The sequence below is a fragment of the Melanerpes formicivorus genome, unplaced genomic scaffold (genome assembly GCF_026170545.1).
Source record: "Melanerpes formicivorus ecotype bairdi unplaced genomic scaffold, bMelFor1.0.p_v2 SCAF_4, whole genome shotgun sequence".
Taxonomy (NCBI): Eukaryota; Metazoa; Chordata; class Aves; order Piciformes; family Picidae; genus Melanerpes; species Melanerpes formicivorus.
Window position 1 is genome coordinate 17,074,442 of NW_027142356.1, and position 21,691 is coordinate 17,096,132.

General features: G+C 37.9%; 1 long non-coding RNA gene across 1 annotated transcript in view; it reads right to left on the bottom strand.

The window, feature by feature from the left end:
- The window catches only part of LOC137461332 (uncharacterized), a 62,200-nt gene that overhangs the window by 33,913 nt on the left and 6,596 nt on the right, over positions 1-21,691 (bottom strand). Inside the window, exon 5 of the long non-coding RNA XR_010993336.1 lies at positions 14,201-14,264. This is a non-coding gene — a long non-coding RNA (uncharacterized lncRNA). The remainder of the gene's footprint in view (positions 1-14,200; positions 14,265-21,691) is intronic.

Genomic DNA, 21,691 nt, shown 5'->3' on the forward strand with positions numbered 1-21,691 from the left:
CCTTAAATACTTAATATTTAGTCTCAATGCAGTTCTTATCAAGCCTGATTTCTCTGGCAATTAATGGATGACAAATAGAAGAGAAATCCTTTAACAGTGAAGTAATCAGTACTTGTGAAAATACTCAGATGAAAACCATGAAGAAAGCAGAGAGCTTTAAACAACACAGCCAAAATCAACTCTCCACTGACTTGCATCTTTTGTAATCAGAGTTTTTCACTAAAATAGAGGCTTTTCCCTCCCTTTCGTCCTTCCACACTTTGCACAGGTATAGATTACTAAAGCAGGCAAAGAGCAAAATGAAGTTCAGCAGAAATCCAGTCACACTCTTATCTGAATAGAGCTATAACAGCTCTTTTTCCAATCACTTTCAAAAAAAGTATCACTGCTGAAGAAATAACACTTTGTCACTGAGGTATATCAGAACTCCACTACTGTCCTGGTGTAACTGGGGTGGCATGAACCTCAGAGAGTTCTGCTTGAGTACAGCCTTTGAAATAGGTACAAAACAAAATAAAAAAAGTGAAAAAGTTTTGACTCAAACAAATAGTAAGTATGAAAACAGTAACTGCACTGATCTGAATATGTACTTTTTCTTCAGAGTACTTTAAAAAAACAACAATGCAAACTCTGAAAAATGTTTTTTACTACTTTTCTTCCGAGTCGCCTTTTAGTGCTTCCAAGGTAACTGAGACTGTCATATGACCTTTGGTATTTCTACTATTATTAAGAGACAGTATACAGGTTGTCATTACATAGTGAAAGATTTGACAGAATAATGGTCAAAACAACAGCATTGGTTTGGGAAGAACTTCCATCAGAATTCTCCAATATTGGAGAATATACACTGCATGCAGTTATATCATCAATAACGCCACTAGAAAGCACAGGGCAGCTTTGAACTCATGTAGCTAATAGAGTTCACCAAATAAAATTACATTATGTTTATATTAATAAGATGGGAATGAATATCTTCTACTGGAAGAAGTAAGCAAAGTGTGAACAATGGGTATATTAAATCATTATTATTAAAAGCACTTTTTTCAATTGTCCCACAGATTTTGTATATTTTAATGTTACATTAATAGAAGTTTAATTGTACTCCACAGGAAGTATAGAGTTGCTATCACAGAGATAGGGTTAGGAAACCTAAGGTCAGTATGAAGTTAAGTCTGGAAAGGGTGGGAAAGGGTGAAAAAGGGCAACAAGACAGGCTTCTACAAATATATAAACTGTAAAAGAATGGGAAAAAGCTGAAAAACAGAAAAGACTGACAGTCTCTACCAGTAAAACTATTCTTCAGGAGTCTCAGGCCCTCAAGACTTGAAGAAAAGTCTGGAACAAGGAAGGCTTACCTATAGTAGAGGAGGACTACATTAGGGAGTACTAAAACAAACACTAAGTCTGTGGGATCTGGTGGATTGTACCCACAAAGGCTGAGGGAGCTAGTTCAATTGTCTTCGAACAGTCACAGTGATTGTAAGGTGTGCCTGAAGACAGGTAGAGAGCAATCCTGTGGAAGGTGATGGATAAAATTCTGGACAGTATTTCCAAGCATGAAGTGGTGATTGGAAGAAGTCAACATAGATTTACAGCTTGTCCAACTCAATGGCCTTCTACAACAAGGTTACTAGCTCAGTGGATGAGGAGAAAGCAGTGGATATTTTTCACCTTGAACTTAGTAAAGCCTTTGACATCACATTCCACATAATAAGCAGACAAATTGTACACAGCACAAGTTAGACAACTGGACAGTGAAGTGGAATAGAACAACCACCCTAAGATGTCCAATTGCAGACAAGTGGTACATCCTGGGGTCAAGGGGGGGGGGGGGGGCAGGCAACAGTGTTGAATTTCTTCATTAGTGACCTGGCCAACATGTAGTCTCCCTCTGTGAAGATATTAAAAACCCAACTGGACACAGTCCTGGGCAACCTGCTATAGCTGACTGTGCAAGCAGAGGGGCTGGACTAGATGGTGTCCAGAGACTCTTTCAACCTCAGCTGTTCTGTGATTCTGGAAAAAGGCTTCACTAAAAATATTATACTGTATGATTCTTTATGTTAGCAAAATAACATTTACTGACTAAAAGGACTGGTTTTTGTAAAAATAACTTATTCCCCTAGCAGAGAAACATATCCTAAAGCATTTTATGTGAAGGAGTTTAAAAAGTACAGTACTAATTCGTTTTCATTTTAGGTAATTTGAAAAAGTGATCTTGAAGGCCTCCCACAACTGTTATTTTCAATTAATACTTGAAGTTTTGTATTTGTTACGTTAATATATAATAACCACAAATAGAATCCTTTTTATCAGTAGAAAAATATCTAGGGCACTTCAGGTGTAAATTGGAGATTTAAAAAAGGGAAATAAAACAATGAAGAAATCCAATAAAATACATCTTCAGCTTGATCCCAGAAATAGAGAGGCAGGAATGTGAATAAGGTAACTACTGGAGGTAACACCCCCTTAATGCTACTGAGATGCAGGTACAAAATACTCAGAGAACTTCTCTGCAGACTTCAGTTAAACTGTAAGACACTATTAAGGGAGAAGCATAGAGATAAGTCCCTGAAAAAGTGAAAACACTGAAAGGGTTAGCCAGTTTTATGTGTAGTAAGAACATCTGAGTTGATAGCAACACTAATCATCACGAAAATCTCCTTGAAAGCAAACATTACATCCCTCAGGGATAAGAGCAAGTAGATCCTTGAGCAGGTAATTATAGACTTTCCATTACCAAATGGATTCATTTTCTTTGAAAGCCTATTACTAGTTACTGTGTCTATTCTGAGCAAAGATGAATAGTCCCACAACCATAGTGGTTTCTTTTAATCTGGATTTACAGCTACAGGAGGGAAATATTTCGTCTGGCGCGGATAACAGAACTATACCTATGGCATTACTAATTTAGGTAGCTGAAATGGCTTTAAAGTGTCACTACAACAGTTTTAGCAGAGGCAGCCTCCCTTCCAGTATCAGTTCTCTAAGTTGTCATGCAAACACATCACACACAACCTACAAGGTCTTTGTTGACTGTAACAGTTAACATGAGTATGTTTACATTTACACTTAATTATGTCTGATCTGAAATATTAAGATTCAAAAGTTAGAGGCTAATACATAACAGTGTCACGGGTTGAGTTGAATCTGTTGATTTGTATTCAACACAAAGCTGCTGGGATGCCATCTTCAAAATGAAAGTGTTGGCTGGAGCAAAGTGTCACGGGGCTTGAAGTCCCAATTGTAACATGAGAGTCTTCCTGTTCCAGAGGGTATTTTTGTGTTATTTTTCCTCCAATTTGGGGGGGTGGGGTGCGGAGCTTGAGAGCAGGCTGTGCTAATCCATGACTAACAGTTTCTGTCAAGCCATCCAATACTGATAATGTAGAAAATAAATAATGGGTAAGAGCATACTAAATATTTTAGTTTCCCCTTTGCTTCTTTAAATGCAATGAACAACAGTTAGAGCCTATCAAAACTTATTTTATTAAAGAGAATCCAGCAAGCTACTTGTTACCATCAATATCAAAACACTTCATGGATGTTAATCAGCATGAAGTTATGGTAGGACACTGGCTAGGACAGGCTGGAATCAGAAGGGAGTTCATAGAAAATTTTGAGTATTAACATGGGCTCTAATTACTGTTCTCAAACAGGCACATGGAACTTAAATCCTGGAGAAGTTTGAATACTTGCCTCCCACATACACCTATAGCTCTGGTTCTGGAAGGGGAATGGGGAGATCCCTCTAAAGAAAACACTGACCATGTTTAGAAACAATGCCCTGCAAACTCAAAGTTTCTAAATAAGGAATAAAGTAACTATAAATATAAAATTAAAGATGATCACATCACAGTAAATAGATTTGAGTAGCTACTACAGGAACATATGACCAGCTTTAGTCTCATTTTATAAACATTTATCTGCTATTAAATAAACATTTTATTTTTCCTGAGGAGTGCTGTGAATAAGCAATAGCATTCCCACAGCCAAGAGAAGAATTGGGTATGAATTATTTACACTGTCTGGAATAGATTTAGATTCTTTCAGACATTCTGCAAGTTTTGCAGTCAAGATGACATCTGAATTATTGAAAGATTTCATCAGAAAAGAGTAAGTTACTTGGAAATATAGTAAACATGTTTAAAGAGTTGAAAATCTGCAATGCAAGGACAAAGTTGTTATTTAGTTGCTACATACATTAAATTGCTTATATTATCTGACTACAAGTAATAAAGGAGTTTAAAATTATGTGTTTCTATGGAGAAGAAGAATGAAGGAGAACTATTTGTTTATAAGTGACATAGGAGATGTTATGAAGCTCTGTATTAATAATGAAAGAGCATAGAAATCAAGGAACATGACTGAATTTATGCAGATCACCTTTAGTATTTGAATTCTGACCTTTCTTTTTCTGAAATTTGATGTCATTTTTTAAAGTCTGTGCATACAAAATGCATATAAGATGTATGTAAGATTTTCCCTAATACATAATAGCTTTTGCCAGCTTGGCAATTCCTGCTCGTACTTGACCATTCCAGTAATTCTCAATCCATGACAGGTTACAGCTAGAATTTTGAGGTAGAACTTTCTACATTTTACCTTACTTAAGATATCTTAGGCTGCTCTGAAGATGAATCACAGTATGCTACAGAAATAGTGACCTAAAACAAGACATCTCTATACAAAGAGCATGAGAACTCACAATGAAATAGATAAAGATGTCCTCTTTGTCCACTATTGCATAGGATCCTTTCCTCCAGTTTTATTTTCTAGTTTGGAAATTTTTAGTGGATTCCTTGGTTGAATTCAGAATCCTCTTGAATTCTTATGAAATTTTAATTCCCAATGTCCTGTCATGCCTTAGCTTTAGGTCTGCCCAGAAGCCTGTTTCTCTGCATGCAGTGCTCCTCCAATTCCCCTTACTGCTCAGTCCCTCTCTGTCTGACGAAATCCATACTTCTGGAATTTTTTTCTAAAGCACTCTCAGCTAAGGGCCTCTCTAAGAAATCCACAACAAAACTGGAGGGGGGGGGGGGGGGGAGGGTGAAGGAAATCAAACCCAAAATTATTCTTCCTGAAGGTACAGTTACTACTATCAAATATTAATTCAGAAATCAAACATACAAAAAAGAGACCAATCCATACACAGTAGCCCATTGAGGAAACAAACCGGTTAAGCTTACTTTCCCATGTAGACTTATACCTTTAAAATGACATTTAGTTATAATTGACCTCTATGTACCTTTGTAGTATTTATTACTTAAGATAGCACATCTATATAGCCCTACATATAGAAATGGAAGATTTGGCAAAACCCAAGCTAGACTGCTCTGCAAGAAGAGGAATAGTCTAATCAGGCATTACTCTCCATCTTCTCTTCCAGTTAGCAGGATTGGGGACTTTTTAATCAATGATCCAGTTGCATGCAATGATGGCCAAGATAATGTTTTACCTTCACAAATACACAAGACAGAAGAGTAAAGTTTGTCCTGGTTTTGGTCCATTTATGCTTAACCTAAACAATATCCACATTTCCTCAACTTACACTTCATTTAGGTGGCTAATGGCATAAAAAGGTCTCCAATCTAAGTGATAATACAGCACTTCCAAGGGGGAGACACACAGGACACATTAAAGTGGCTGTTTTCACATCTGCCTCAGGCATCATTAAGAGGAGTGAACATCTGCTAGGTTCTAGAAATAGTCAAAGTCCCTGTCTCTCCCAAGACTACAGAACATCTAAGAGGCTTTTAGTGAGTTTCAGCTGACAGCACCAGTTGCAGTGAAGAGTTTTATCCAACAAAGTTTTCTGTCCTGCTGTGCTGGTAAGAGATAGTAGCAGGATCCCATTCAAAATTAGGCTGCAAACAGTGAAACTTAGTTTCCAAGCAATGAGTTATGCATTCACAAATAAAGGCTAGAAAACAGACAATTCCTTGCCTAAAATGGTAACCATGTCCATGTTTCAATAAGTTCTGAGCTAAAGGACTTGGAGTCTAATTCAGACGTAAATGCACAAAGTGGATTAAAATGAAGCACTGAAAAGCAGCCACTCCTGGCATTAGATGAGTTTGCTTTGTTTTGTCATTCCATCTCTGCGCACCACTGTCCTTTTAGTTCCCCCACGTCAACTCATGTATTTAAATGTAAATTAACACACAGTCCTCAGGTATATGGAGTGCTAAATGAGAATATTAACTGAGTATTGACAGCCTGAGCAAATATTCATTATATAGCATCACAACTGCTTCTGTAACACAGTAGTGGAGGAGTGGGTTTAAAATAAAACAAAAAAGACTTTAAAATAAAATAAAAAATTATCTGGAGCTATTTTTTGAATCAGGCAGACCTCCCCAAATATATATTTGCAGATGAAGTAGTCAATGATTAACATTCAAGCTTCCTAAAAAAATGGTGGCAGATGTTTTACTTCTATCATTTCTGCTGTTATTTGTGACTTTCATTATTTCTGTAAGCTCAAGTGCATAGAATCATTAGGGTTGGAAGGGACCTCAAGGATCATCTAGTTCCAACCCCCTTGCCATGGGCAGGGACACCTCACACAAGATCAGGTTGCCCAGAGCCACATCCAGCCTGGTCTTAAAAACCTCCAGGGATGAGGCTTCTACCACTTCCCTGGGCAACCTGTTCCAGCATCTCACCACCCTTATAACAAAAAGCTTCTTCCTAACATCCAATCTGAAGCTACCCATTTCTATTTTTCTTTCTATCCCCCCTAGTCCTATCACTGCCTGACACCTAAAGAGTCCCTCACCAGCCTTCCTGTAGGCCCCCTTCAGATACTGGAAGGCCACAATTAGGTCTCCTTGGAGCCTTCTCTTCTCCAGACTGAATAGCCCCATATCTCTCAGTCTGTCCTCATAGGAGAGGTGCTCCAGCCCTCTGATCATCCTCATAGCCTTTCTCTGGAAAAGTTCCAGCACATCCATATCTTTCTTGTAATAGGGGCTGCAGAACTGGATGCAATACTCCAGGTGGGGTCTCACCAGAGTGGAGCAGAGGGGGAGAATCACCTCCCTTGACCTGCTGGCTATGTTTCTCTTGATGCAGCCCAGGATGTGATTTGTGCTCTGGGCTGCAAGTGCACACTGCTGGCTCATGTTGAGTCTCTTATCTACCAGCATCCCCATGTCCTTTTCTCCAGGACTGCTCTCAAGCCAGGCACTGCCCAGCCTATATCAGTGCTTGGGATTGCCCCGACCCAGATGCAGGACCTTGCACTTGGTCTTGCTGAACCTCATGAGGTTGCCATTGGCCCACCTCTCCAGCCTGTCAAGGTCCCTCTGGATGGATCCCTCCCTCTAGTGTCTGCTGCACCACACAGCTTGGTGTCATCAGCAAACTTGCTGAGGGTGCACTCAATGCCACTGTCCATGTCACCCACAAAGATACCGAACAAGTTGTTTACATAAACAACAGAATAATGTTGGCCAGCCAAAAAAATAATTTGGATAATTTTACAATTAGAAAAAGGTTTCCAGAAACACAGTTACTTCAGCATCAAAATGCTTTTATCCTCTCTAATAAATTCATAAATTCAGCTCAAATTTCATAAAAAGGTAGGCATCATTAAATCCACTTTTATTTCCATTAAAAGAGGAGACTAGGAAGGAAGTGGCACAAAGAGAAAGACCTGTAATAGAAGGTAATCATGAAGACCAACACTGGGAGCTTTGGCTATGTCAGTAATTCACTGGCTAATTAAAATACTTTGATTAAATACAATAAGTTTTCAAGTCTTGGTATACCTTTAAATGTGTCACTTTTCTTGATAAACACTGAACTATAAGGTAAAGTCTAATATTTTTGGAAGCATGAAGTTTGAAAGGGTCTTCAAAATGTTAAAATGCACAGTAAAAAACTGTGTTGAAAGTGCAAAGGTAAGCATTTCTTTAGCACTTGCTGTAAGTACATGCCTACATGTCAATCAAAAATGAATCCTTCTGTCAAAGGACTTACTGATGCTCTCTAGGCAACAAAATTTGCTATGAGAAGCACTTTTGCAGGTATCAGTTTTCTTATGCTGGATATTTGGATGGAAATAAATTCTTTCCCTTAGACACTTATTCTTTACTTGAAGCCACAATATTTCAGCTTAAAAAAAATAATACAATGATGTCACACAAGCAAATAATTTAAAAATTACTCGTAATAACTGCTAATGCTTGCAGGGTTGCTCTACTGATAAGGGACAGCAGGAATCCTAATGACCAGTTCGGAATAGAATTTCTCGTGTACTAGCAGCCTTTAATGTAAAGCCCAGCTTGGAACCAGGTAGAAAACCTCACATTCCAATTTAAACATTTTCCTTCTTTTCATGTTTAATAAGCAAATCCCATTCATAGGCTTACTTTACATTTTTATGGTGGATAAAAAAACCCCACACTTTCACTTTCAGTCTATCTTAACAACTAACTGGTAAGCAGTATTAGCCACAACTACCTAGGAGTAACAACAATCACAAGGAGCCATGGTTATTAACTAGGCATTATCCTGGTTGCAATTAAGGACCCTATCTCATTGCTTCTTTCTAAACATTGTGTTCTCCCTGAAATGTTAGAGACTTTGCTATGTATACACACACCTTACCTATAGTGCTATCTGCAATATAGTCTCTGTAATTCTTCCCCACTCATTAGGCAGTGAAGTATATCAATTCTCTTAACCATGTTGCCATAAGTAACCTTTCCATATATGACTTCAACACCTTTCTGTAAACAGAGCACAAACTGCTTTAATCAAGAGAATCATCAACTGAGTGATGGGCAAAGAGCAATATAAGCTTCTCCATCATGATTAGTTCAAATATGAGGCTAAAGAGTAATAGCAATCAAAAACAGTATAAAAGCAAATCAGAGGGCAAACCACACCGTGATGGACTTTTTGAATTCCGTTGCATTAAAACTATTCTGTTTGCAAGCCTATGGTTATGGAAAGACCATTAGGATTGGAAGGAACATGCTTAATGACAGCTGTTCTCGTGATTTAGTTTTTAAGTCTCTCCAAAGCGACAGAGAACAGTTGCACTAGTCATGTTTAAGGAGGTTTGAATAAGAACTAGTACATAAAAGAGAGAAACAGGTAAAAATCATTACATTGATAAGATTGCAACAATATATTTTTAGAACAAAGGCCAGTGAAAGAACCATGTCCTACAGCCTCCATAGTGCAGGAGTTTTTTTTCTAGGTCAGCAGAAGAAAGGAAATTTCAGGATTCAGGCAGGCTTTGCAAAATTATTGACATTTGAGGTATAAGCTGGGCTTTTGTTCCAGTGAGGTACTATGATGAGGTTCTAAATAAGAGTTCCATTTATGAACAAAATCTAGAGATCAAGTTGTGATCTTTTAAACTTAGTACACCATAATGTTAGGCTCAGAAAGGTATCCTGAAGGCAGTAAGTAGAACTATCTGGTAAGCATGGCAAAAACATGGAACTAAGCTAATTTCAGAGTCTACTGATTTGTTTAAATGAAAGATGTGTCTTGATATATTAATAACTCAACAAACTCATATCCATAGGATACTGGAATATTTGGATTAGGTTGTTTCAGCAGTTGTCTGGAAATATAGATTGCAAACAGAAACCTCAACAGGATAAAACCTTATGGAAAAAACCCTAATTTCTTCTGTAAAAGAGTATTAGTCTTTCTATACTATAAAACATGATCTTGCAATACTTCAAAGATTTTATTTCTCATTTTCTTATTCTTCACATTGTTACAATAAACGAATAGGCAACATAGAAAAAAACAAACAAACCAGAACAAAAACTCTCAAGATTTGGAAGTGAACCTCTTCAGTTCCCTAAAGCTAATGTATTTAAAATGTACCAGCTTACTTTTGCAGTGAATTGATCTCAAACAATAAAATGACAATCAAACCAAAACCAGAAAGCACTGGGTACCTCTGAGTAACTTCTTCATTATCAAAGCTATATTCAGCCTTCTGCATGAATGATAGCCACCCCTGTATCATCTAGATGCATTGGTTTCATCTTCCTTCTAACAGGAAAGCAAAGAAGTTTGAAACCTTAGCTTTACATTGTGCTATGTCCATATAAGAGGGGAAAATACAGTAAGGCATTTTATAAGAGATAGAGGTGAATATATTACCTTCAGATTTCTTACTATACTGCAGGCTGTGAGTGGTGGATAAGCAGAGCTAAACAAGATGGAAGTCTTATTTCCTACACTGCAGGGAAGTTTTCAGGCAGCATAAAATACATTGCTCTAATCATAGGTCATCTTTGATGTGAATGATCCCAGAGCGAGTCATGAATATTATAAACAGATTATACTGACATTACTTCATGGCTTGTATTTGCCTGAAATACCAATAAAAGGAATTCAGTATGCAAATGATACACATTACAGTTTCTTGGCTAAATAAAAATTTTGCTTTCATAGACTGAAAGATTGTTCTGCAAAAGCATAATTGGCCTAAATTTAATCATTTCCTAAGACCTCATATACTGAGTCAATATTAGTCAAAAAAAAAGTCCCAGCCTCCTGGCTAGGAGTCACTGTTCCTTCCCTCCTGCCTAGTTTAATTACTAGACAAAAACCTTCAATTGCTAGCATTCCATCAACACAGACGTTTTACATATGGAAATTGTTGGCCTGTTACTACAAGCAAGTTGGTTTCTGCCATGATTATTCAACTGAGAGTTTTTTTTTTTTGTCATAGAATGATTTTATTTCACTGCTTTATTATTCATCTTCGTTATGCAACCTGGATATATGATTGCATAAGTTGTAGGCATTTATACTATAAAGACTTTCAGATGGATGCACCAGAAAAATAATAAGTTGGTGAGGGATGAGGGGGTGGAATAGGTTATAAAGCACACTTCATGAGAGAAATTATTTTTTTTTCTACCCCTATTCCTCTGAAAACAAATTCTACTGTCTCAGAATCATACTGGTGGGTTCTGACCACAAGGAAGAAGCACCTATAGTCCAGGTTCAGTATACACTTGCATCAACTCCCACTTCTTACATGCATGCCTAGAAACCCAAATGGGAAAACTGAAGTTATGTTCTGACTCATCCAATTAGCTGGTGGGTAGGTGGTTCAATGAGTCAGCCTATATTTTCAAGCACAAATCAACACACCTGACAAGTGATGATTCAAGCCAATAGGTTCTGTATTTTTTTTTATAGCCATCATACTTTAAGTGTCTTTATGTTTAGCTCTGTCTGTTAGCCTCTTCATATACCTGACAAAAGCATCTCTGCAGATCACTTGACCATTTAAAAGCATATATCTATGCTCATTAATGGAATTCCATTTCCTAAAATAAAAAGCTCTATCAATTTCATATTGCAGCTCAGATATCATGCTCTCACTAAAACAAGCTTTTGTTATTGAAAGCACAATCACCGTCATAAGAACATTTGTTGTTAGAAGCACTACTGCTGCAGAATAAAGTTCTTCATTTAAATTGGAGTGTCCAGGACATTTCCATAGTTGAATGTACAATCATACAACAGAAATGAAAACATGTTTCAAGTGCTCTCCTATGATATCACTGCTGTCAGATGCATAATAGTAACTCCCTTGCTTCGCAGGCTTCAGGTTATACAAAGACAGCATCAAATGTTCTTGTCCAAAAAGAGTGAAAGCAAACTTTAGCAGATTTTGGTCAGCTGTAGTGTTCTGAGCTTATCCTTGCTTTAAAAACAAAAATTAAAATTAAAAAACAAGGACAAGGGAAAAAAAAATCCATTGCTACTTTGTGCTATAAAATTACAGAACTGACATTTCAGGTTGTGGATAATTTAACACAATTGAATTGTGCAGTTAATTTTACCTCTTCCCATATGGAAGTTTTGTGTTCTCATATACCTTAACAAAAGCATCTTCCATAACATTTCCATGTTCCTAACCATGCAGAGTTCAGTCATACATATTCTAGAAACAAGGTTCAGTGATATTTACTTTCCCAACATTTCTCTTTCACAACAAACTGCTACTGGTTCTCTCAAAATCATTATCTGAGCAAAACAATTGCTCAGTTTAAAGGAGCAATAAGGAACGTCAGGGGAAGGGACTTGATACTAAACTGTCCATATTTCTGTACATATGAGTACAGAATTGAAACATTTGAAAAATATGCATAAAATAGAAAGCAAAACTTGTCAGTGGGCATGAAATACTTTTAATGATTAGTACATTAAATTTTTATTTCCCTATGGAAAACTTATCCCTTCGTTAGTACAAAAACCACAAGCAAACAAAACCAAAAGAAAAAAAAAAAAAAGGCCTCTCTGCTCTGTTAGGTAATACCATGACTGACAGGTAATGAGCAAAAGACATTGTTTCTTAAAAATTGAATTACAAATAAGAAATTTATTCAACATCTGCTATTATGGTTTCATCATAGTATTTCAGCAAAATCCCAGAGCTCCCATCTGCTACAGGACAGCCTCTTTTCCAAGTGCAGCAGTGTTTTCATCATCTTAGAGCATAAGAACATACTTTAAAAAAAGAGAAAAGTCTAGTACTAATGCCAAACAAGTTAAAATATGCATTGCTCAAAACAACTCCTGCTATTACAGGTATTTGCCTTTCTGATTGCTCAGAACTAAAAATGGTTTTCCTATTTCTCAAATGAAGCACAAATACTTCAGGGTTTATTTTGCTAGTCAGTATCACTTACAAAAAGGAAGCTTCTCTTAATTAATATAATGAATGTATCTAGAGATTATACTTCTCCAAAATACTAATTAGTTGTACCACATAGTGATGCCAACAGCAACATTTTCTGGTTTTCAAAGACTTTAAATTTACAGCATGCTTACCCTATGTTACTGCATATTACTTCTCCCCACAGATTCAGAAAGGATACAGAAATTCTTTTAAAATGAAAACTGAGCACAAAAATATTTCCATGTCCAACCTGAAATTCATCACTTGTTATGAGAACCTAATTTGTTAATTTTCTTAATGTCCACACTATCCAAGGACCACATGACATAACATTACACATCCAGCAAGAAAATAAAGTAATCCAATCTCAATACACATGTGGCAGGTCTCCATGAGGAACAAAACACATGGAGAGAGGGAAATTTGTTTCTGAAGAATTTATAGCCATGAAAACCAAGAGAAATAAATTCATAACATAGCTAAATCCTGTAGTAAACTGGAACATTCTTAAAAACTTCTGTCTTAACCAAGCTCCACCAGAAACTTCTTCACTAAAATACATTCCCATTCTTGGGGAGAAACACTAAGCTCAAATCATAATGAATCCCATTAAGGCAGACCACAAAAGTAATCCCTAAAACCAACACTAACTCAGATACATACTTCAATTTCTCCACTTCTTCAGCTACCTATGGCAATGAAAGCAAACAGCTGGCAGGCCTACCAAAACATTTCAAAACCAAGTTAGGTTTTATGCAAGGAATATAAAAATAAATACATAAGCATTCACCAAAATCATAGAATCACAAAGTATATCCGGTTGGAAAAGACCTCAAAGATTAATCAGTCCAACTCCCAGCCCAGCAGGAGATTATCTGAAAGTGCAGTTTAAAAAAAATAGACAGACAGCATCCAGGCAAGGCAACAAATATACAAATGCATCAGGAATATTGTGTCCAGTTCTGGGCTCCTCAGTTCAAGGACAGGGAACTGCTTGAAAGAGTCTAGCACAGAGCCACAAAAAATCACACAGAATCACCAAGGTTGGAAGAGACCTCAAAGACCATCAAGTCCAATGATTAAGGATCTCCCTTATGAGAAAGGTTGAGGGAGCTGGGTCTGTTCAGAGAAGAGGACACTGGAGGGTGACCTCATTCACGTTTATAAAGATGTGAAGGTTAGTGTTGGGAGAACAGCATCAGACTCTGCACAGTGATGTCCAATAACAGAAGAAGGAGCAAGGGGTGCAAGCTGGATTATAGGAGGTTCTACATGAAAATATAGAAAAGCTTTTTCACTGTGAGGGTGACAGAAGACTGGAACAAGCTGCCCAGAGAGATGGTGGAGTCTCCTCTGGAGACATTCAAAACCCACTTGGATACGTTCCTTTATGACCTACTCTAGGTGATCCTAGATAGGACTAAAAGATCTTTCGAGGTCCCTTCCAGCCCCTGTGATCCTGTGATTTGGTGAAATGTATACTAAGCAAAACAGTAGAGACCTCTTGTTTATATTTCCTACCTTTCTTAAGCAGCTTCAGGATGCAGTCTGAAGTTCTCTTAAGCATCTTATCCTGTGGTTGCTTCTACAAACCCAAAAGACACTCTCATTAGCTTCAAACCAATCCCTAGCTCTTGACACACACACCCCACCCCTCCAACATCTCTGTTTTAAGTGATTCATAAATTATTCAAAACTCCTTTTAAGTTATTTAACTTTAAATATATCAAAAGCCAAAACAAAACTATATCTTACCATGCACAACAAACCTGTTCCTCCAGCTCACTAGGTCTTATCCCCCTAAAAAGGCAGAACTCCATAGAAAGCATTCTTATTTACATACACACCTGAACCTAATTAGGTTCAAATACAATTAGCCCAAGGGCATGGGCAACTGAAAAATCCTGAGCAAGTTCTCAGAGCATTATAGCTGTTGTAGCAGTGTTAAAGATTACTTGACCCCTGACAGCTGAAGTTATCAGAAGCTACCAGGACCTCTGGGCAGCGGGGAGAATACTGAGCAGGTGATAGTAATCCAGAGATCAAGGGATCACTCTTTTAAGACCAAGGAAATTGCTTTATAACACCATAAATCTAGCAGACAAAGGTCCTGTAAGTTTGTTAAATTTTAGCAAGGATCCAGAAAGAGCCTGACTTTTCATAAGTATTTTAGGATACTTCAGTAAAATTTGAATTTGTTCGTTGTTGCATCAACTCTCTTTTATTCCTGTCTTTCTGATAACACTGAAAGAAACTGAGATCTTGAAGCAAAATTCAGTAAACAGAATAGGCAACATGAATTAGATTGCTACACCACTTCAGGTGCTCTGTTCCAAGTGTTTCAGATCATCAAGGACATCAGGTGCATTATCTGTTTAGAATCTTTTGAAACCACTTTGCATAATGGTACCTGAATACTAGAAAACTAAAAGTGACATTTATCATGCCCTAAATAACAGTGTTCTGAGTTTCCCTTGTAGCAAAATGAGTAGGATTTGAAGTCTCATTATATAACCTTAAAGTAATAAAAATAGAACATAAAGTGAAAAGCAGACCCCCAAACCAGTTTCATTTCAGATCTTCATGCCCACTTTTGTGGGAGCAGTACCACAGACTTAGTTCATAGTGCATTTGGGAGCATCCAGAAATAAAAGAAATAGTGAGAGATATATAGAATAATCCATCTTAACACTCATAAACCCAGTAATTTTCATTGACTAGTGAAGACCTTTATGAAGTGGAAAAAAAAAACCCAAGCAGCTAACTGCAAACAACTAGTTTTTTATGAAAAGGAAGAAGTCACTGTTTTTAATAAAAAATTACCAGGAATCCTAAAAGACTCCACAACACATACATGCTAGAATATATTATGCCAAAAATAACCTCAGAAAACCCTATCTCATTTTCATAGCATTCTTGACAGTCCTTACTGGGCAATCTGTTTGCTGTAACTACAGTGAAACACCCCACAACATTGCTTGTCAGATGTGCTGGCTATTCGAAAGAACAACAAAATCACCTAATTTCAAAGAACAAAAAACACCAAACATCTCAGTAATTCCAGTAATTTGCAAAGGCCAGGAGTTTCTAGTGCTTGACCTGCACACAAGTGCAAACCATAAGATATTACCCCAAATCTAACGGAACAAAGAATATGGATAAGTCTATACCAGCAAAACAACCAAGTTTGTTCAACTTTCTATTGAAGAAAACAACGCCAGTGTGTGTTTATTGCAGAAAGCACACCAAAGGAAACCTTAGTTTCACTCTGACTTTTAAAAAGCAGAATGCTAAAATCAGCTATAGTTGGTCTACTCATGCTTGGGAAACACAGACCCTGAGGAAAAAAATCAAGAGAGTCCAATGGAAGTGTTCCAAAGAAGTGTTCAACATTAAATCCACGTGTTTACTCTAATAAGGTACAACTAAAAGTAACATCTTAGCAAAAAGTATTCAGAGAATATTATGCATTTAAGCTAGGAAACCAATGACGTCAACCACAGCAACTCTTTCATCTTCCTCTAAATGCTCACAAGTTTCCTTGACTTAGATTCTATGCAATTATTTGGATGCTTATTTTGAACTTCTAGTATTGTCATACTAGTATACAGTCTTTACCATGGTGAAAGTGTCAAAGTCTTGTACATCATCCATACATTTCAATCCATGATAGATTATTTTCTTTGCTGAAATTCAGTGGTGTGAGTTGAAAACAACCTTAGATCAGTTCAAAGATCACTGAAGTGAATAGGGAGTTTGCTGTTCATTCTAGTGAGTTTTGATTTTTGTTCTTCACTGGCCCAAATATTTTTCTATTCATCAGACCAACAAATGACACAAAGTGCATGAGCATTTTTAGCTAGAGACAGAAAAAATCTGCTGCATTTAGTCATAGAGTTTATTGATCCTTGTAAACAGCTATGAGCTTCAGAATTAACCTTGAAGTGTCAGGTTTTTTATGGAAAAATACACAGGAACACATTTTGTTAAATCAGTCTCAAATAAAAAACAGGTGTATTTTCTTATCCTTTTACTGGATATACATAGTCAGCACCTATGGCTTTCCCCAGTGAACCTCAGATTTACTTTAAAAGCTATTTATTTTTTCAACCTTTATTTTCTGTGCTTCCATGTACTTCAGAGGAAGAATCCAAGTACATGTGAAAGATAGGAAAAATATACTTCATTAACACCTTACTGTCATGGTTTTCCTTACTGGATTTTATTACATTCAGTTATTTTGAAGACAGATACAAATATTTTTGTTACCAAATGTTTTTTATATCACTTTTCCATCTATAGATCTGGCAGCAACTTCACTGATGTGTTTATATGCATGTTATCCAGTCATTGGATGGGCAAAGGCCTGTTTTGCTGTGTTGAAAATATTGCAGGATATCTGTGTTGAGAGCAATTAATTTTGCAGTTTTAAGAAATTTTTTCTTTATCTTCATTCTCATAAAAGGGTCACCAAATTGCCACTATAAAATGATGAACTCATTATCTACTTTACTAAGATCCTAAGAATAGCAACAGTCAGAAGCTAGGAAATGAAATGGTTACCACAGAATGGTCCAGGCCCAAAAGGACCCCTAAAGGTCATCTAGTCTGACCTCCCTGCAGTCAGCAGGGACATCCCCAGCAAGGCTGCCCAGGGCCTTGTTGAGCCTCACCTTGAATATCTCCATGAAAAAGGCCTCAACCACCTCCCTGGGCAACATGTTCCAGTGCTTCACCATCCTCATATTAAAGAACTTCTTCCTGATATCCAATCTAAATCTGCCCTTCTCTAGTTTGAAGCCATTGCTTTTTGTCCTGTCACTGCAGCCCTTTGCAAACAGTCTCTCCCCATCCTTCCTGTAGGCTACCTTCAGGTACTGGAAGGCTTCTATCAGGTCTCCCCAGAGCCTCCTCTTCTCCAGGCTGAACAACCCCACCTGCCTCAGCTTGTCCTCATAACAGAGGTGCTCCAACCCCCAGATCATTTCTGTGGTCCTCCTCTGGGCCCTCTCCATCAGGTCCATGCCCTTCCTATATTGAGGTCTCCAGACCTGTACACGCTACTCCAGGTGAGGTCTCACCAGAGCAGAGTGGTAGAATCACCTCTCTGGATCTGCTGGCAATGCGCCTTTTGATGCAGCCCAGGGTGTGATTGCCCTTCTGGGCTGCAAGTGCCTGCTGTCTACTTGTGTCCAGCTTCGCATTCATCGGCACCCTCAAGTCCTTTTCCACAGGGCTGCTTTCTAGCACCTCATGCCCCAGTCTCTATTGATACTGAGGATTGTTCCAGCCCAGGTGCAGAACCTTGCACTTGCTTTTATTGAACTTCATGAGGTTCACCTGGGCCCACCTCTCCAGCTTGTCCAGGTCCCTCTGGATGGCATCCCATCCTTCTGGTAGGTTTTAGACTAAAAATATTTTAGAGTAAAAAAATCCTGATCATAAATATAATTTTAAGGGTAAGAAGTTAGCAGCATAGACCCTCCTTCTACAACCCATTCCTCCACTGTCCCAGAAAGAGATGTTGGTTTTGTTCCTTTACCTTTAAAGACAAGCTTTAAATAGCAAAATTGTTATGACACATGCTTAAAGGAGAACAACAGGAACAGAGAAAACTGTCCCTATGTTTGTATCCTTCTTTTGTTGTTGGGTAATCATAAAATTTAACTACTTTCAGGTATATAAAGATAAGTGAAAAAAATGCATGCCTGCAATATTTTAAAAGGAATTATTCATTTTCTTCAGTTGCTCATGTACCATTGATGTGCTTTGAGCTGTTTTCTTTTAGAAGATTAACACCAAAAAGAATAAAAATGGACCAAAATGACCAACTGTACATCTGCAAAGTTTAAAAGAGCAGCTCTGTGAGTCAGGAAAAAAGAGATAGCTTGGGACTACCCCAGAGTCTGACCTCTATTTGACACAAAAACGAGGTGCCATTACTATGGCAACCAGCTTTGATTATAGGTGGAGGTAACTGACATTTTTCCTCTCTCTGTAAACTCCCTATAGGCAACATAAGAACTCAGGAAAATACATCTTTTTTTTGAGAGGTACAGATTTTTGTTTTAAAACACAGGGAGGAATTTTATCCATCAGGCAGCATTGTTATCTCCAGCTGGGAATGTAAGAACAAAATGTCCACCTGCATCACTGGTAGGATGCCACCCAGTTTGGAGGACTTGCATTCATTTGTATTGACTGAAACTGTGAATTTCAGCCAGTCTCTGGTGCTATTGCAAAATGGAGTATATTCATGGAATCATTAAGCTTACAGTCATAGAATCATAAAATACTGTAGGGTGGAAGGGATCTTTAAAGGCCATCTAGTCCAGCCCTCCTACAGTGATCAGGGCTATCTTTAACTAGATCAGCTTGCTTGGAGCACTATCCAACCTATCTGTGAATGTTTCCAGTTTCTGCCAACTTTCTGGGCAACCTATTCTAGTGCTTCACAATCCCCAATGCAAAAAATTTCTTCCTTGTATCTATCAACTGAGCAAAGCAGAGGGTGAAAATCACCACTCTCAAACTGCCAGCAATGCTTCTTTTCATGCAGCCCAGGATACGGTTGGCCTTCTGGGCTGCAAGCACACATTGTTAAGTCAAGCCTAGCTTTTCATCCATGAGTATTCCCTGCTGCATAGAGCTGCTCTTGACCACATCCTCTCCCAGCCTGTACTGATATCAGGGATTCCCCCAACCAAGGTGCAGACCCTACAGGTGGCCTTTTTGAACCTCATGAGGTTCACATGGGCCCACATCTCAAGCTTATCCAGGTCCCTCAGGTGTGTCTAGTGCACCACTCAGCTTGGTGTCAGCTGGAAACTAGATGATGTTGTAATCAACCCTATTGTCAATGTCATTGATAAAGGTGTTAAATAGAACTGGTCCCAGTCTGGACCCCTGAAGGACACCACTTGACACCAATCTCCATCTGGATATCAAGCCATTGACCATCAAGCAATTCTGCATGTACCAAACAGTCCACCCATCAAATTTATTTCTCTCCAATTTAGAAAGAAGGATGTTGTTGGGGACCAAGTCAAAGGCATTACAGAACTCCAGATAACTACCTCTTCCCTTGTCCACTGATAGAGTAACTGCCTTACAGACATCATGACCTGCCCTTGGTGAATAAATGCTGTCTGTCTTGAATCACCTCCCTTTCCTCAATGTACCTTTGCATGTCTTCTAGGAGGATCTTCCGATGCTCAAAGGCAAGGCTGACATAGTGGTCCTCCTTTCTACCCTTTTCTGCTTTCCCTTTTTCCTACCTACATTTTACTAAGCTTACATTAATTTCTTCCTGTCTTTTTGTGTCTTTTAAATGCCTCCTTTCAGTGCAGAGCAGGCCATAACTCCTCTGTTGTTTTTTTCTCCTGAACTTCACAAAAGGGACTCAATACCGCTGAGGGAGTTGATAAACACTTTCCTGCACCAAAGACTCATGCACAGGCACGCATCTATCTATTCCTCCTTTCTTGGACTGAGTTAAATGCCCTATGAGTTATATAAGCATTATCACTGGGAAAATGGGCTTATTGGCTTCTTAGCTACAACAGTGGGAATGACTTTCTTTTTTATGGAAATTACTAGTCTGCAATTTATGAACTTAAATGCATTCACATCCCAGAGACCAAGCTTGGCAAATGACATAAATTTTCACAGAAACTAGAGGACCTTGCATCATAGTTATACTTTTGAACATAGCTTTTAGTATTGAGCAAAGCTGATTTTAAATGTAAATACTGGGTTAGCACTTATACAACACAAGGGCTAGTGAACTTCAGATTCCCTGTGTTTAACATACATACATTTCCTCAAAGTACAGTAAGGATGACCTGCATGATGCAGAACATTTCTATTAACATTTAATTCAGATGCATAAGAATTATAAATGTAAGACCTAATTCCTGTGTTCTTTAGTTGGTCCAATATGCTACACAACTTAATATTAAGATCTAATCTGCAGGGTTTTCTCCATTGTTTTTCAATTGGCAATTATTCTTTTATAAGGGTAATAAAAGTAACAGTCTGTAAAATCTGTTTCAGCTTTTCTTGCTTCATTTTACTAATCTTTGCAATTTTTTTTTCTTTTTACAAGAGGTTGGTGTCTGTCTTTTTTCAATTAGAATTCTCTGAATGATTCTTCATGATGTGGAAATTCTTCATCTCTTCAAGGAATCTGATTCAGTTAACCTAACGTGACCTCAATTTTGTACACAATAAAAATAATTTGTTTTCTTTACCTCTACCTTTTAACACAGTCATGCTTAAATGATTTTTTCGGGTAACCTCAGTAAGAACTTCAAAAGAGGGCTTAGGAAAAACATTATAAGAACAGAAAAGCTAATTGAAATTTCAATAAAAAATTAATTGCCACATCCCAGTACAATAAGGAGGTCAAACCATCCTCTTATGCTCATAGTGCACATTGTCAGGGAAACATTGACACGTAAAAAAGACCAGTAATGGTACCATTGATCTTGCATTCATTTGCAACTGGGAGGAGGGTAAAACAAAACATTTATTAACCCTATTTGCATCACAACACAGTGAGCATAACTAGAGGGACAACAATGTCCAGATGTATGCTGTCAGATGTACACTCTCTCTCATGCATTTATATAGTCACATAGAATGTAATCCTTAAATGTTTCTCATGATTAATTTCTGATTATTATTCTTCTATTTCAGAGTGCTCTGGAAATTTTGCTGGAAATTTCCCCTCTATTTCCACAGCTTTTAGACAGAGTGTGATGGGTCCTTTCTTCCTGGCTGTTGTTTCTGGAGCATAGGAGGTTCCACATAAACATAAGGAGTAACTTTTCCCCTGTGAGGGTGAGAGAACACTGAAACAGGCTGCCCAGAGAGGTTGTGGAGTCTCCTTCTCTGGAGACATTCAAAACCCACCTGGACACATTCCTGTGTGACCAACTCTAGGTGATTGTCCTCTGGCAGGGATGGACCAGATGGTCTTTCAAGGTCCCTTCCAACCCCTAACATTCT